Here is a 17,034-nt window from a genome sequence, read left to right as displayed (position 1 = left end):
GGCAGTAGTTGTGTTGTGTTGTCTGTGACTATTTTGTGTACTAATGTGACAACCTATGGTTGTTGGTGGAAACTTTGGCATTGTTTTTTTTCCTTGGCTGAGCAAGTGTTTGTTGTCTAACTGTTTGTCAGCAGGATGTATTGGTTTCTCAAGTACAGTGTGCCCTCCCTTGCATTGTGACTTGTGACACAGGTGTCCGTGTGTCCTCACTGGGGGTGTGATGATAGTTCCATGCAGAGTTGAAACATGAAAGGGTATTAGAAACGTCCATATGAACATAGCCAGGCCATCCCATCCCTTAAAGGTTATGCATTGTATTAGTGTACAGGTTATTGTGAGACTTCCAATTTGCAAGGTGACATTTAGGCAACCACAGTCATGAATGTCTTCACACTAAGCTGTGGAGTAAATTCAAATGTGTGAGAGGTTCAATGGTGACTTGTGACACATGGCTAGTGATGTGAGTACCTTAGTGTGTCCCTGTCTAGGTGTTGCTATTGTGGTGTATGTGTTGTTTATCCTAGAGGCTTTCTGTGCAGTGAGTATATAAGTAGATTTTTGTCCTTACCAACAAGTAGTCCATTGCCATACCGTCCATCCTGGAAGTGTTGGTTGATGGTGCAGTGACGGAAGATGAATGCGTCATGTACACTCCCAGGATATTTAGCCACAATGTTGCTGATCAGTCCTTGGTGATCGACTATGGCCTGCACGTTGATGGAATGTGTGTGCTTCCTGTTGCGGTAGAGGTGTTCACTCGCAGCAGGTGGCACAAGGCGTACGTGTGTGCAGTCAATTGCACCAAGGACGTGCGGAAAGCCACTGATGGCGTAGAACCCCTGTTTTGTTTCCTGCTGCTTCTGCAGTGTGTTAGGGAAGCAGATGTGGCGGGGTGTCAGTCCAATGATGGCATCCAGTACTTTAGGCAGGAATGCGGAGAAAGATGGTTGTGAGATTCCACCAACCAGGGCACCAGTTGTCTGAAAGGAGCCACTTGCCAGCAGGTGAAGTACGGCAAGCAGCTTTGTTTCTGTTGGGATAGTGCGTGGAGTCACTAAAGTGGGGGCCAATTGCTGTTCAATATTTGTCAGCAGCTGCTGAATGGCCTGCCAGTTCAACCGGTACCTCTGGATGATGTCTCGTTCCCTGAGGCCATGCAGGGTTGTTCTTGGGCGGAATATCCTCTCCTGCCTTCTGCGCTGTCTTTGGGGTCCCTGCTGTTGTTGTTGTGGCTGCTGTTGTTGCTGCAGGGCTCTGCGTCTACGTGCACGTTGAAGAAAAAGCACCTCCATGTCTCCCTGTTGCTGCTCTGCTGCTCTGCTGCTCTGTTGTTTGTTCTGTGTGTTCTGATTAAGTACAGGTGTGTTTGCCCCATTTTAACGCCTGCCCTGACCCAGGCGTTAAAATTTCACGCTATTCGTGCTTTGCGCCATTTTTTTGCGCCGCCTGCCGCGCAAGAGTGATTTTTGCCCTGGAGCATAAATACCACGCACCGCTATGTGCGTCTGTTTTTAGACGGGAACGCCTTCCTTGCATCTCATTAACGCAAGGAAGGCGTTCACGCCAAAAAATGACGCTATTTGCCCATACTTTGGCGCTAGACGCGTCTAACGCCAAAGTATAAATATGGCGTTAGTTTTGCGCCGAATTTGCGTCGAAAAAAACGACGCAAATTCGGCGCAAACGAAGTATAAATACGGGCCTGTATACCTTAGTGTTGTGCATTTGTGATTGACATGTTTATTTTGGTGCAAGCGTTTATGTTGCTACTGGACACTTACATCAAAATGAAATGTGTTCCTGCTATTGTGACTGGAGAATGCATGTGTTATTATTTTGACATGATGTGTCAATGATATGCATGTATGCATTGCACAGGGAACCTGGCACCTTACAGCTCAGTGACATCTAATGTTTGTGATGTAGAGCACACACCAAGGAGACATGTGACCTTCATACATCTCTGCCATGTTTGCCGTTTAGAGGTGAGATTGGCAGTACATTCTGTATACACCCACTTGTAGCATGTTGTAGTGGAATTGCTACATTATCATGGGATTGTTTAGTTTCTATTGAGTATAATGTTTCAGTTCATTAATAAGATTTGTCTGTGGAATTGTTGCAAACACCTGTGTGGACACATTCCTCTTTGTAATTTCTGTAACTTTTTGTGTAGGTGTACATTGCCATGAAGGCAGTTTGTACCAGATTGGTGGGAGCTACTTACATCTTGAGGTACAACATTACACACATAAGCATTGCACTTAATTATGGTGCTATTTGCCAGAGAAATATACACCTGCACAAGTCCAGTGCTATTGTGAAGCAACAACTCTGAGGATGATAGATATGCCTGTGACTTATCTCCGGTTTCGGTGACAACATGGTTGATTTCGGTCTTGGCCCAGGAGCAGCAGCAATGCCAGGATGGGTATGACCAGGTTCTTGGCAGCAGGAAAGTGAAAAGTGTAAAAAGGTGAGTTTTGTCTTTTTAACTTTCTCAATCTACCTACTCGGGAATCGAGGTTTAACAGCCACAGTTGCGTTGGTGGGAATGCACAACGTGATTAGCTTGGCAGTAAAAGGGGCTGGCATCCTTCAGCCAGCCGCTTTAGCCTATGGTGCCGTTGATGAGGGTAGAAATTCTTGGCAGTGACGGCTGTATTTCACCTATGCTCCCGCTAACATCTAAATAGGGCGGGTGGACCGTCATGGCAGCAGGCGGGTTTTCAGATGGAAAAGTGGCATTGGAACTGTAACTGCCAGGATCTAAATCAGGCCCTCCACCTACAATAAGGGAGATACCATCTAATGATTCAAAAGTAACATTAAAATCCCCAGAAATCAAGTGAGGTGACTTATCTGACCTACTTTCAAGCTGGTGCACAAGCATCTTCCTTGCAAGCTCCACTGTGTATCGATATCTGCTGAGACCAAAGACTAAAGATGAAGAGGTATTAGATTGCAGAATTCTCGTGGCATCTAAATGTTTCCTAAGCCCCAAATTACAACATTATCTGCGAATCCATTTTCTTCTTGAAGCGGCATATGCCGGACAGAAGAACATAATATGTGCAATGTTCTCTTTAGCTTTTAAAGTGCATAAAGTGCAGTTTACCTCCGGTCCGACTGGACTATCCAGTTTCCATCTCGCTGTGAAGGAATTGATAAAAAGGATGCCAAAACGAAACTTCATGTGCAACGTTTTTGCGATAGGGGGCTGCACAATATTCATCTACAGTTTGAATCCTGTGCTGGATTTAACAGTCAAACACTGTGCAGATAGCCTGCTTATACTTTGATACTTGGGCATTGATGAAGTCTATTCGAAACATAATCCCAGTAAGTTTGTTTCAAAAGGGTTTTAGAAGGAGCAGACAACAGGTTGGAGTCACTCCAGAAAGTACCTAAACCCAACTGAATAAACCAAATTTGAACATATGGAACCCGGGGGACAGTGAAGTGGTTCTCTAGTCCCAGCAGGTCTTTTAGTCCCTCCCTGTAGTGGACAAGTTCTTGCCTAACCCACAGCTTTACCCAAAAGACCAAGGACCTCCGAGCAGCTAAATACTCGATTCTCTTAATGCCTGGATCTTGATACACCGGGATCAGAGGGGTGCATGTTGCTACAAGACGTAGTAATACGGTTGTAAATGTATTTCCCCCCACAGAAAGCTTGCCTAGATTATGCATTCCTCACAGTTGTGCTCCATACAGCGCCGCTGTTTGGGCCTTATACTTATATACCTCTAGGACCGGAGAAACTACTTTGGATACAGAGGCTTGATGTTTCTTTAAAACAGCCACAGAGCTTCATGCGAGAACTCTTCTAGATTTAATTATATGGGGACTCCACAACAATTTCCAGGTTATATCAAGGTAGCTAAAGTTAGTGAAATACTCTAACTGCTGCTCCTTCACTGCACTGCAGCGTTTGAAAGCCCTATGTGGTCTTATGGTCATATACTTTGTTTTGCCCAAGCTTATTTAAAGGCCCTTGGTTGCACACTAGTCACTAAAGCTGACAAGTAGTCTTTATAAACCCCTCGGTGTCTGGGGATATTAAGGTGGTATAATCTGCAAAGAGTAAGGCCAGTATTGGGATCACACAGTGCTTAGGGCAGTCATGAGTGGATTTCTGTTCATTCTATACTTCATCATTAACATATAACGAAAAGGAGTAGGTGCCAACACGCACCCCTGTCTCACTCCCCTTTTTAAAGATATAGCATCAGTGACCCCAGCGGAATTTAGCATAACTGTTGTGGTGTAAGCTTACAATCTATATTACAAGGCCTTCGGTACTCCCTGCTTTTTTAGTGCAACTCACAAAAGGCTCCTTGGAACAAGGTCAAAAGCCACTTTTAGGGCGGCAAATGCGACATACAGGTGTCCTTTCCTCGTTTTTGTGTATTTCCATGTTATGCATAAGAGAGTGAATACCTGGTCAACCGTACTCACCCGTGTTATAAAACAACTCTTCTTATGGTGATAGTATGTTGTTTTCACCAATCCAACTACCAAGCGTGCTCAGGACGTGCTTAGCATATGCTTTTTGCAGGATATCTATTAGGCTAATTGGTTATAATTAGCAGTCTCCTGCCCGTTTACATTTTTTAATATAGGGATGAATTCAGCCCCTCTCCACGTGTAGGGGACTGGGGCGCCTGATGCCACTGCATTGCATAGTAGATTAACATAGGGCAACCATACCTCCTTGGCATGCTTCAGCAAATCCCTGGCTTGATGGCTTCAATCACTTCTCTTGTTTTTTCTAGGCTAAAAGAAGTGGCATATCTTACACCATGTTCCTCTCTTATTTCTTCTAGTCTAAATTGAGTTACATGTACTCCACCATAATCTGCTGGACTGTCAAACAACCCATGCGAGACCCTGGGACATCGAGTAGGTTCTGAGTAAAGATGAGTCAATTCCACGTTTCAGGATCTATGTAGTTGTCCATGCGAGTCAGCGTATGTTTGTTGCCGTGTGCTACAATTTTTCAAAAGATAATGTGAACTCTGTGCTTTCGGCTGCATTGATAAAATCATTACAAATAGCATTATCCCATTCTCTTTGTGCTCGAGCAAGCAGTTTCTTTTATTCAAACATGGCTTCCCAGAAAGCCACAATATTCTTTGCATTTATCGTCTTTAAAAGTTGTCTTTCGGCTACTCAACAATCCATTGAGTACCAAGATTAGATAACTGTACTTTATGCACTTCGCCTTTTACATTATGTGCGGGGATCTTAGTTAAATAATCTTTTAATTTCTCTACTAAAGTGCAATGGTTATCTGCTGTGGGAATGCCAGGAAAATACCAAACAACTTAAGGGGACAGTGTGTCCGAAAATGCGCTATAGATCTATTAGACCATAATATCTTGTTTGTCACTATGGATTGCCATTTAACTGACCTACTATTATTTTCAATCATTGGTTATACTTGTGTTACTGTATGCCTGTATCAGGTGTCAAAATCTAAAAAAAAAGTTCCTGCCAGCCTTAGGTAGAACGAAGGGTAATCACTGCCTTCCATATTGTCTTCTTTAAAATGTATTATCTTATCCCAGAATGCTGTACTAATCAATACATAATCGATCTTCAACCAAGCAACACCTTTTTTATATGTAAATGAACTGTGGCTGTCTGATTCCATCCTACCATTGCATGCTCCGATTCCATGTTCTGATGCTAGATGGGCTAGATGCATGGCAGCTGCTGAGCATGGCACTGGACAGCCTACATGTAGTGGAAGTATACCTCTTGCTTGCCATATCATCTTCCTCTAAAATCTGGTCTATACCCGATATTCGTCCAAACTTGCAGATAAAAACACCACCTACGATAATTCCTGCGCCAAGATTTAGAGTACTGAAAATTCGATCTAACTCTTCTACTAAAGGAGACTCTGCACTGGACTTTCTTGGTTTAATTTAGACCTTAACCAAGCATACTTCAGTTCCGATCAGTGTTTTTACCCTAACTCCTAACATGTCTGGTAATTCAATATTTAGTACTCCAATCGAAGCACACAGCGAGATCGTAATCCATATGGCCAGACATCCTTAAGGTCTGCCTTTCCATGACGGAACTGCATTAATACTGATCATGTTGTATCCTGGCTTATGCGGTGGTTCTGTTAGCCAGGTTCCTGAAATAAGAAGAAATGGAACTGTTGTATATATTATTGCTAATCAGGGTATACCAGTTTCTGCCTCACTCTGGCGATATTCCATGAGATCAGGGCCATAGATTCTGGTTGTGCCATCTTTTGGTCACCAGGCATGAATTCAATCTTGGTGACCCCTTTGGGCACTGAGTTTTACGTCCCTCTACCACCATTTAAATGTTCTCGAAGTTGGACCTTGTGGATGCTACAGTATGGCTTATTAGCCAGGGAATGGCAGGGTGGAGGATCGCATTCACCTGAAAGTGAACTAGGACTCAGCTCAACGGCACTGCTAGGTATATATTGTGCTGTGGCTATAGTCTGTGTTCTTCCGTGGTTATGTCTGAGTGCGCAACCAACAAGCATTGCCAGTCACATCTGATCTAGCGAATCACCTCATTTTTTCTGTGAGTCTCCATTATCTGTAGCATTTGGGCTTAGCTTTGGGGCATTAGTCATATACAAGTTATGTTCTCTATTCATGAATGCACTTTTCTTATTGTAAGGAAATGCCTCCTTGGCATGGTTACCCCCTGATGTTTTGCCTTTGCTGATGCTAAGTTATGATTTGAAAGTGTGCTGGGACCCTGCTAACCAGGCCCCAGCACCAGTGTTCTTTCCCTAAACTGTACCTTTGTCTCCACAATTGGCACAACCGTGGCACCCAGGTAAGTCCCTTGTAACTGTTACCCCTGGTACTAAGGGCCCTGATGCCAGGGAAGGTCTCTAAGGGCTGCAGCATGTCTTATGCCACCCTAGGGACCCCTCACTCAGCACATGCACACTGTCTCTCAGCTTGTGTGTGCTGGTGGGGAGAAAATTACTAAGTCGGCATGTCACTCCCCTCAGAGTGCCATGCCAACTGCCTGTGGCATAGGTAAGACACCCCTCTAGCAGGCCTTACAGCCCTAAGGCAGGGTGCACTATACCACAGGTGAGGGCATTTGTGCATGAGCACTATGCCCCTACAGTGTCTAAGCAAGGTAGACATGAGAGTATATGGTCTGGGAGTTTGTCAAACACAAACTCCACAGTTCCATAATGGCTACACTGAAAACTGGGAAGTTTGGTATCAAACTTCTCAGCACAATACATGCACACTGATGCCAGTGTACAATTTATTGTAAAATACACCCAGAGGGCATCTTAGAGATGCCCCCTGAAAACATACCCAACTTCCAGTGTAGGCTGACCAGTTTCTGCCAGCCTGCCACACACCAGACATGTTGCTGGCCACATGGGGAGAGTGCCTTTGTCACTCTGTAGCCAGGAACAAAGCCTGTACTGGGTGGAGGTGCTTCTCACCTCCCCCTGCAGGAACTGTAACACCTGGCGGTGAGCCTCAAAGGCTCACCCCTTTTGTTACAGCGCCCCACGGCATCCCAGCTAGTGGAGACGCCCGCCCCTCCTGCCACTGCCCCCACTTTTGGCAGCAAGGCTGGAGGCGATAATGAGAAAAACAAGGAGGAGTCACCCACCAGTCAGGACAGCCCCTAAGGTGTCCTGAGCTGAGGTGACCCCTGCCTTGAGAAATCCTCCATCTTGAGTTTGGAGGATTCCCCCAATAGGATTAGGGATGTGCCCCCCTCCCCACAGGGAGGAGTCACAAAGAGGGTGTAGCCACCCTCAAGGACAGTAGACATTGGCTACTGCCCTCCCAGACCTAAACACACCCCTAAATTCAGTATTTAGGGGCTCCCCAGAACCTACGAAACTAGATTCCTGCAACCTTAACAAGAAGAAGGACTGCTGACCTCATGCCCAGCAGAGAACACGGAGACGACAACTGCTTTGGCCCCAGCCCTACCGGCCTGTCTCCCAACTTCGAAGAAAACTGCAACAGAGACGCATCCAACAGGGACCAGCGACCTCTGAAGCCTCAGAGGACTGCCCTGCACCCAAGGACCAAGAAACTGATGTGAACAGTGGCCCTGTTCAAAACCAGCTACTTCTTTGCAACAAAGAAGCAACTTTCAAAGACTGCACGTTTCCCGCTGGAAGCATGAGACTTCACACTCTGCACCCGACACCCCTGGACCTGCAGAAAACAAATACCTCAGGGAGGACTTCCTGGTGACTGCGAGCCCGTGAGTAACCAGCGACGACCCCCCTGTGCCCCCACAGCGACGCCTGCAGAGAGAATCCAGATGCTCCCCCTGACCGCGACTGCCTGTAACAAGGGACCCGACACCTGGAACCGACACTGCACCCGCAGCCCCCAGGACCTGAAGGAACCGAACTCCAGTGCAGGAGAGACCCCCAGGCACCCCTCTGCTTAGCCCAGGTTGTGGCTAACCCGAGGAGCCCCCCCTGTGCCTGCCTGCATCGTTGAAGTGACCCCCGGGTCCCTCCAATACTCTCTATCTAAAACCTGACGCCTGGTTGCACACTGCACCCGGCCGTCCCTGTGCCGCTGAGGGTGTACTTTCTGTGCCTGCTTGTGTCCCCCCCGGTGCCCTACAAAACCTCCCTGGTCTGCCCCCTGAGGACGCGGGTACTTAACTGCTGGCAGACTGGAACCAGGGCACCCCTGTTCTCCATTGAAGCCCATGTGTTTTGGGCACCTCTTTGACCTCTGCACCTGACCGGCCCTGAGCTGCTGGTGTGGTAACTTTGGGGTTGCCTTGAACCCCCAATGGTGGGCTACCTTGGCCCCAACTTTGAGACTTGTAAGAGTTTTACTTACCTGCAAACCTAACCTTTACTTACCTCCCCCAGGAACTGTTGATTTTTGCACTGTGTCCACTTTGAAAATAGCTTATTGCCATTATTACAAAAACTGTATGTGATATTACTTTCATTCAAAGTTCCTAAAGTAGCTAAATGAAATACCTTACATTTAAAGTATTAACTGTAAATCTTGAACCCTTAGTTCTTAAAATAAACTACGAAAATATATTTTTCAATATAAAAACCTATTGGCCTGGAGTAAGTCTTCCTCATGTATTGCCTGTGTGTGTACAACAAATGCTTAACACTACCCTCTGATAAGCCTACTGCTCCACACTACCACAAAATAGAGCATTAGAATTATCTACTTTTGCCACTATCTTACCTCTAAGGGCAACCCTTGGACTCTGTGCACACTATTTCTTACTTTGAAATAGTATATACAGAGCCAACTTCCTACACTTATCATGCTCCATAGAGGGTTGTGGGGAGATCGAATAGGGGCTCATCCCATGGGGGTACAAGTTATGCAGTGCTCTCTTGGTTTGTTTTAAAGTTCTCCGTGGGGTTACATGATGCTGTACGTTAGCTAGGGAAGGGTTGTACAAAGGTGTTCTATGGCCATTATAACTCCTTAATTGTGCCGGTCTGAATTGCAAATTAAGGTCACTGTTAATCCTTCTGCCAGAATGTAGTTGGCCACTCTCCCCCTCGAGATGTTGCACCATATCTTGCCTTAGAAGGTAAAAAGAGTGTTAAATCCTTAGAAAACAGTGCTAACGCTGTTAGAGTGAAAAAGTACCTGGGTTGCATCAAAATAACATCGCACGGGTGAGGGTGCATCAGAAAAGGGAAGCGAATCGTCGATTTCTCACTCGCAAGTGAGACCGTGCGTCATTCCTCCTTGGGTCGGGATGGCTTGTGTTGTTTTTCCTCTCCTCAGGAGAGCAATGCGTCGATCCGGACAGGCACCACGGGTCCTGGCAGGCTTTGCGTTGTTTTTCCATGCTCAGCGAGGTTTGCTAAAAAATTCTGCCGCACGGTATCAGCAAAACCGCACTATGTGGGTTGCGAGGTTATCAGACTCAGTCTGCGGGTGTTGTGTGTCGTTTCTCCAGCTGTGTGTGTTGATCTTCCAGCCGTGATGCAGGTGGAGCGTAGATTTCAGCAGCGTTGGCCGGTGGCGAGTCACTTCTCGGCCACGTCGTGGAAGATGCTTTGAAAATTTCCCCGAACAGCGGTCTGCGTTTTGATTTTTCAGTCTTGCTCTGCCAGATTCACCTTTCAAGGCCCCAGAAACTGGATTTGGGCACCACTTGGCAGGGCAGGAGTCTCAGCAGAGAGTCCAGGTGCTGGCAGGGTAAGTTTTTAATGGTCCTGAGACTTCAACAACAGGAGGCAAGCTCAGGAAAAACCTTTAGCGATTTCTTCACAAGCAGGAATGCACAACAAAGTCCAGTCTCTGTCTCCTTGCACAGGCAGAAGCAGCAACTGCAGGATAGTTCCCCAAAGCACAGTCAAAGGCAGGGTAGCACTTCTCCTCAGCTCTTCAGCTCTTCTCCAGGCAAAGGTTTCTCTTGATTTACAGAAGTGATCTAATTTTTCAGGGGCTTGATTGCTCTTCTTCTACCCATTTTGGCCTTTGAAGTAGGCCTACTTCAAAGGAAAGTTTCTCTTGTTTGAGAGATCCTGCCTTGCCAAGGCCAGGCCCCTGACACACACAGGGGGTTGGAGACTGCATTTTGTGAGGTCAGGCACGGCCCTTTCAGGTGTGAGTGACCACTCCTTCCCTCCCTCCTAGCACAGATGGCTCATAAGGATATGCAGGCTACACCCCAGCTCCCTCTGTGTCACTGTCTAGTGTGAGGTTCAACCAGCCCAACTGTCAAACTGACCCAGACAAGGAATCCACAAACAGGCAGAGTCACAGAAATGGTATAAGCAAGAAAATGCTCACTTTCTAAAAGTGGCATTTTCAAACACACAATCTTAAAATCAACTTTACTAAAAGATGTATTTTTTAATTGTGAGCTCAGAGACCCCAAACTCTACATGTCTATCCGCTCCCAAAGGCAATGTACACTTTAATCAGATGTAAAGGCAGCCCCCATGTTAACCTATGAGAGTGATAGGCCTCACAACAGTGAAAAACGAATTTAGCAATATTTCACTGTCAGGACATATAAAAAACATTACTATATGTCCTACCTCAACCATACACTGCACCCTGCCCTTGGGGCTACCTAGGGCCTACCTTAGGGGTGTCTGACATGTAAGAAAAGGGAAGTGTTATGTTGTAGTATATTGGTAATAGGGCTTTAAGGAAGAGAATGTTAAGAGGATAGAATCTAGCGGTATCCCGGTAACAGGGATCTGTGAGGAGGGAAGAGAGCGTGAAGAGAGAGGAGGCGGTTAGAAAGGACGGAGCTGGGTCAAGGGTTTTAATACAGATTGTACTTACGAAAATAAACTTCTACTAATGAAGAACTGCATTGCGTATTATTTCAGATGAAGACTAGTGGATGTAACAGTGGCGATGAGCTAGTACAACCGAAGTACGATGAATCCAGCGAGGACCGAAGGTTACCACCTGTGAATCGACCCCTGACCTCGGTAAAAAACAAGGACGTCGGACGAAAGACGAAGGACGTCCAAAGTATACAAGCGCAAGTACAAATAAACACTATTTTAGTGTTTACAGTTTTGCGCATGCGAGAACACGTTGAATGGCAGCCTCATGAGCGCGCTAAGCGTAGAGCGTGCTAAACATCTGAGTGCTTAGCAACGCGACGCTAAAGGAAAAAAAAGGGAACAAAGAGTTGCCTAGCAACGCGATGTTGCAAGGAAATAAAGGAAAATAAATCGTGTATGAAACATCGCATCAGAGCCTAAGTATTTAAGTGCATCCTAAAAAAAAAAAATATATAATAATAATAAACATGATGTATGATGCTGTGAATGCACCATAATGCACGCAGTACATGTACAAGGAAAATAACGTACTTTTAGAAAACGAACGAACTTAACCTGTACATAACGATGGCATCGCAATTAATAAACCCACCACCAATTTTCCTACAACAGCCAGGCGAACCAGGCATGATTTGGGAAGATTGGAAAGATGCGTTTGTTACCTACTTGGATGCTATTGGAGGGGAGATGTATGCAGAGAAAAGGAAATTGGCGATTTTAAAGCACTGTCTTGGTGTGGAGGGAAGGAAGGTCTTGAAGCCTCTACCTTTGCAAGGTGCACAAGGAGAAGATTCAGATCAAGAGGAGGAGGTGTATGAAAATGCCATAAAGGCGTTGGAAGAGAACTACGGGAAAAAAATGAATATTGTGGTGGAGCGGCATACATTTTTCTCATGCACTCAGAAACAGGGAGAGACAATAGATCAGTATGTAAGCAACTTAAGAAGATTGGCTATAAGTTGTAAATTCAAGGATCTGAATGATGAAATAATTTGTGATCAACTCATAAATAGACTAAGAGATATGAAGATACAGGAGAAATTACTTGGTTTAAAAAATCCTACGTTGGAAAAAACGGTTGAGGTAGCAAGACATATGGAAAGTACACAACAGTATGTTAAAGAATTGAATAGTACGGATGCCGGAAGTAAGGAACAAAATACTGTGAGCGAAGTAAAGTTTATCAGGAGGAATGTAAATGAAGGATATGGGAAGAAGAAAGAATGTTATAGATGTGGCAGTAACAAACATTTGGCGGAGGCAAAGAATTGTCCAGCGGTCAACATCAAATGTTTTAAGTGTAAAAAGATTGGACATTTTGCAAGAGTGTGTAGGATGGTTGGAGACAATAAATTCAAGAAATCTGTAAATGCAGTAAAAGAAGGCGGAATACACAGTAAAATGAGAGACAATAGTGCGAGTGAGGAAGAATTGGAAGTCATGACCGTGGAAGAAGAAGATGCAGCGGTGTGTACCCAACAGAATGTGAAGAAGAAAGAGTATAAGCCACCTAAGTGCATTGTCGAAATAAATGAGAGACAGTTACATATGTGGGCAGATTCATACTCGCCATTCACATTAATAAATGAACGGGTTTGGGAAACCTTGGTAGAAAACAAACTTAATCCAACTGATGTGGTGCCGGAAGGATATTGTGGTGGTAAGCTTCCAATTTTGGGTTATTTTGAAGCAGAACTTGCATTTAAGAACAGGAAAACCACAGGGAAGATATACGTGGTGCGTCAAGGGAGATCGTTGCTTGGATGGAAGGAACAACGAGCTTTGGGAATTATACTGGATCCCAATCATCCGGAACAAGTGTTGCTAATGGAGGAAAGTAAGGAAGAGATATGGGTGCAGAGGTTTCCTAAATTGTTTGACAAGAGATTGGGTTGTCTCAGGGGTTTTGAACATCAGATCATTTTAAAGAAGGAAGCGGTACCCAAGATACACAAGGCTCGGATGGTACCATTGGCATTAAGAAGTAAAGTGAAGGAAGAACTTCATAGGTTATGCGGAGAGGGCGTGATAGAGCCAATAGAGGTATCTGAATGGTTGAGTCCAGTGGTCATAGAGAAGAAACCTGATGGAAGGATCAGAATGTGCATTGATTTAAGAGACTTAAATGACAACATATTGGTGGATCGTTATCCGTTACCAAGGATAAACGAAATGTTAGCTAGTGTTCGGAAAGGAAGATGTTTCACGACCTTGGATCTGTCTAATGCCTATCATCAAGTGCGGTTGTCAAAAGAGTCTCGACATTTAACTTCATTCATCACGACAGAAGGAGCATTTCGGTGTATCAGGATGCCTTTTGGGCTGGCATCTGCCTCTGCGGTGTTCCAGAGAATAATGCAAATGATTCTGGGCAGTGTGAACAACACTTTGGTTTTCCAGGATGATGTCTTGATCTGGGGAGAAGAAAAGCAAGCGCATGATAGGGTATTGTTGGAAGTTCTGGAAAAGTTGGAAAAAGCAGGACTTACCATAAGTAGGAAGAAATGTAAGTTCTGTGTTGAAGAAGTAGAGTACTTAGGGCACACGTTGAACCAAGATGGCATAAAACCAAAGCTTAAACTGATAGATGCTATATCGGAAGCTCCGTCCCCACAAAATAAGGAACAATTGAGGTCATTCCTTGGGTTAGCTGAATATTACACAAAATTTGTAGACCATTTTGTGGACAAGGTGCATGTGCTAAGAGGTCTGATGAAGAAGGGATGTTGATTTGAGTGGTCTGAAGAATGTCAGGAAGCATTTGAAGTAATCAAGAGGGCGATAGTAAAAGCAATCACATTGAAACCATATGACCCTGATGATCAGACCATAATTGTGGCGGATGCAAGTAATTACGGATTGGGGGCAGCCTTGTTGCAGAGACATGAAGGCAAAGAAAGAGTGGTAGCTTTTGCATCACGTACGTTGAAGGGTGCCGAACCAACGTATTCCACAATCGAAAAAGAGGCTTTAGCATGCTGGTGGAGTGTGCAACATTTTCGAACATATGTGTGGGGAACAGAATTTGAGTAACGGACCGATCATAAACCATTAATAGACATCTTTACGACGAAAGGAGCAAGCAGGGCTACACCAAGAATTGCAAAATGGATATATAGACTACAAGAATACACGTTTAAGATGGAATATGTTCCGGGTATAGGGAATATAAATGCAGACTGTATGTCTAGATTGCCAGTGGATGGTGATGAGAAGATTGAAGAAGACGAGTGGGTGGTGGCAGATGTATCAGACGTGGACGGAGCCATAGATAAGGAGGAATGGGAAGCCGCCATACGAGAAGACATAGGGCTGAATAAGATAATGGAACAATTACCGGAGATGGGAAAAAAACAATTGAATATCGATTTGGCTGAATATAAGAATGTGTGGGAGGAATTGTCCGTGATTAATTGAATACTGAGAAGGGGGGACAAATTGGTTGTACCAGATAGCTTAAGAGAAAGAGTGTTGAAACTAATGCATGAAGGACATGGGGGCATATCCGCCATGAAGAGGAAAGTTCGAGCAGATTATTGGTGGCCAGGAATGGACAAACATGTTGAGAGATATGTAAGAGATTGTGTGGCCTGTGCATGCAGCGATAAGTCACATGTGTTGTCGGAAACAACTATTAAATCGAATGAATTACCGGAGAGAGCGTGGGAAAAGGTTGCCATTGACATATGTAGCCCCTTTGAAAGTTTGGGGTGGACGGACAAATTTGCAATTGTTATGATTGATTATTATTCCAAATGGCCGGAAGTGGCGTTTGTGAGGGAGGTGAAAGCGGGTAATGTGATAACGTTCTGTGAGGAAATTTTTAAGAGAGAAGGTTGTCCTTGAGAAATAGTCAGTGACAATGGGCCACAATTTATTTCGGGTGAGTTTGAGAATGTTCTCAAGAAATGGGGGATTAAGCACCATAGGACTCCGGTATACCATCCTAGGGAAAATGGTATGGTTGAACGATTTAATCGTATGTTGGGGGAAAACATCCAGTTGGCTGTGGGCAGTAACTCTTCATGGAAAACTCAGATTAGAGATATGTTGTGGAATTATAGGACAACACCACACAGTGTGACTGGTGAAACGCCGTTTTTGTTGTTAAGAGGGAGAGGGGCTTGTACGGTGGCGGTACCAGCATGGGTGGTAAAGAATAGGAAAACTGTAGGAGATTCTGAAGAGATTTGTCAAAGGGTAAAGAAGTATCAGCAGCAGTATGTGTCAAGGCACAACAATAAGATTAAAAGAAAACAGGTGGTGTATGAAAAGGGCATGTGGGTAAGAGCTAGCACAGGCAACATGGTAAGGAAGGGTGAGTCCAAATTATCAGAGCCTAGGTGTGTGAGTGAAGTCAAGGGGAACTGTGTTAAACTGTCGGATGGTAACTGGTGGAATGTGAGGAGGATAGTGAAGTGTACGGACGTGGAGAAGGAGGAATGGCTCAGGAAAAAAAAAATGAAGGAAGTACGGATTGAAGATAGTATGAGTAAAAGGTCAAGTGACAGAGTTAAGGAAAGACCAAGGAAATTGCGAGACTATGTGTGTTATTAGGGTTATAGATATAGCGCTGATATTAGTTTTAGGATTTTGTTATTTTATATATTTATTATGGGTTCTACTCAATTGTTATATAGAATAGGGGATGTGTTATGTTGTAGTATAGTGGTAATAGGGCTTTAAGGAAGAGAATGTTAAGAGGATAGAATCTAGCGGTATCCCGGTAACAGGGATCTGTGAGGAGGTAAGAGAGCGTGAAGAGAGAGGAGGCGGTTAGAAAGGACGGAGCTGGGTCAGGGGTTTTAATACAGATTGTACTTACGAAAATGAACTTCTACTAATGAAGAACTGCATTGCGTATTATTCCGGATGAAGACTAGTGGATGTAACAGGAAGGTTTAGGCCTGGCAAGTGGGTACACTTGCCAAGTCGAATATACATTTAAAACTGCACACACAGACACTGCAATGGCAGGTCTGAGACATGATTACAGAGCTACTTATGTAGGTGACACACCCAGTGCTGCAGGCCCACTAGTAGCATTTGGTTTACAGGCCTTGGCACTGCTAGTGCACCTTACTAGGGACTTACTAGTAAATCAAATATGCCATTCATGGATAAACCAATCAACCATACAATTTACACAGAGAGCATATGCATTTTAGCACTGGTTAGCAGTGGTAAAGTGCTCAGAGTTCAAAAGCCAACAGCAACAGGTCAGGAAAAATAGGAGGCAGGAGGCAAAAAGATTGGGGATGACCCTGCATAAGCAAAAAAAGTCCAACACGACCCCCTACCAGCCTAAAGCCAGGGGGAACAATCAATTCCTTGGTGTACTTCCCTGATTGGGGCGATAGAACAGGCACCCACGCCCACAACAGCAGGGGCATGTTTCAGTTCTTTGCCTTCCTGACTCCAGTTGGATCCCTCTGTCCATATTCTCAGGGCCCACTAAGCTAACCCATGGGGAACCCTTCTCCACATCTGCAGATACCATCTGTGCAGCACCTAACTTTACTTTGCTCACAGATGTATCCCTATGGGCAGATAGTACCACCAGGGCCAACACAGTGGTGTTGCCCATTCCAGCCCCGGGGTGTGACTCTCGTTCCCCCCACCCCCAAGAGCATCTCTGTCCACCAAGACAGCAAGCCACAGTGACCCCGGACACCTGTCAGGGATGAGAGCCCGACCTCAGTCCTCTGCAACCACTGTTA

Source organism: Pleurodeles waltl, chromosome 10 (genome assembly GCF_031143425.1).
Source record: "Pleurodeles waltl isolate 20211129_DDA chromosome 10, aPleWal1.hap1.20221129, whole genome shotgun sequence".
Classification (NCBI taxonomy): domain Eukaryota; kingdom Metazoa; phylum Chordata; class Amphibia; order Caudata; family Salamandridae; genus Pleurodeles; species Pleurodeles waltl.
This window is presented reverse-complemented; position numbering follows the sequence as displayed.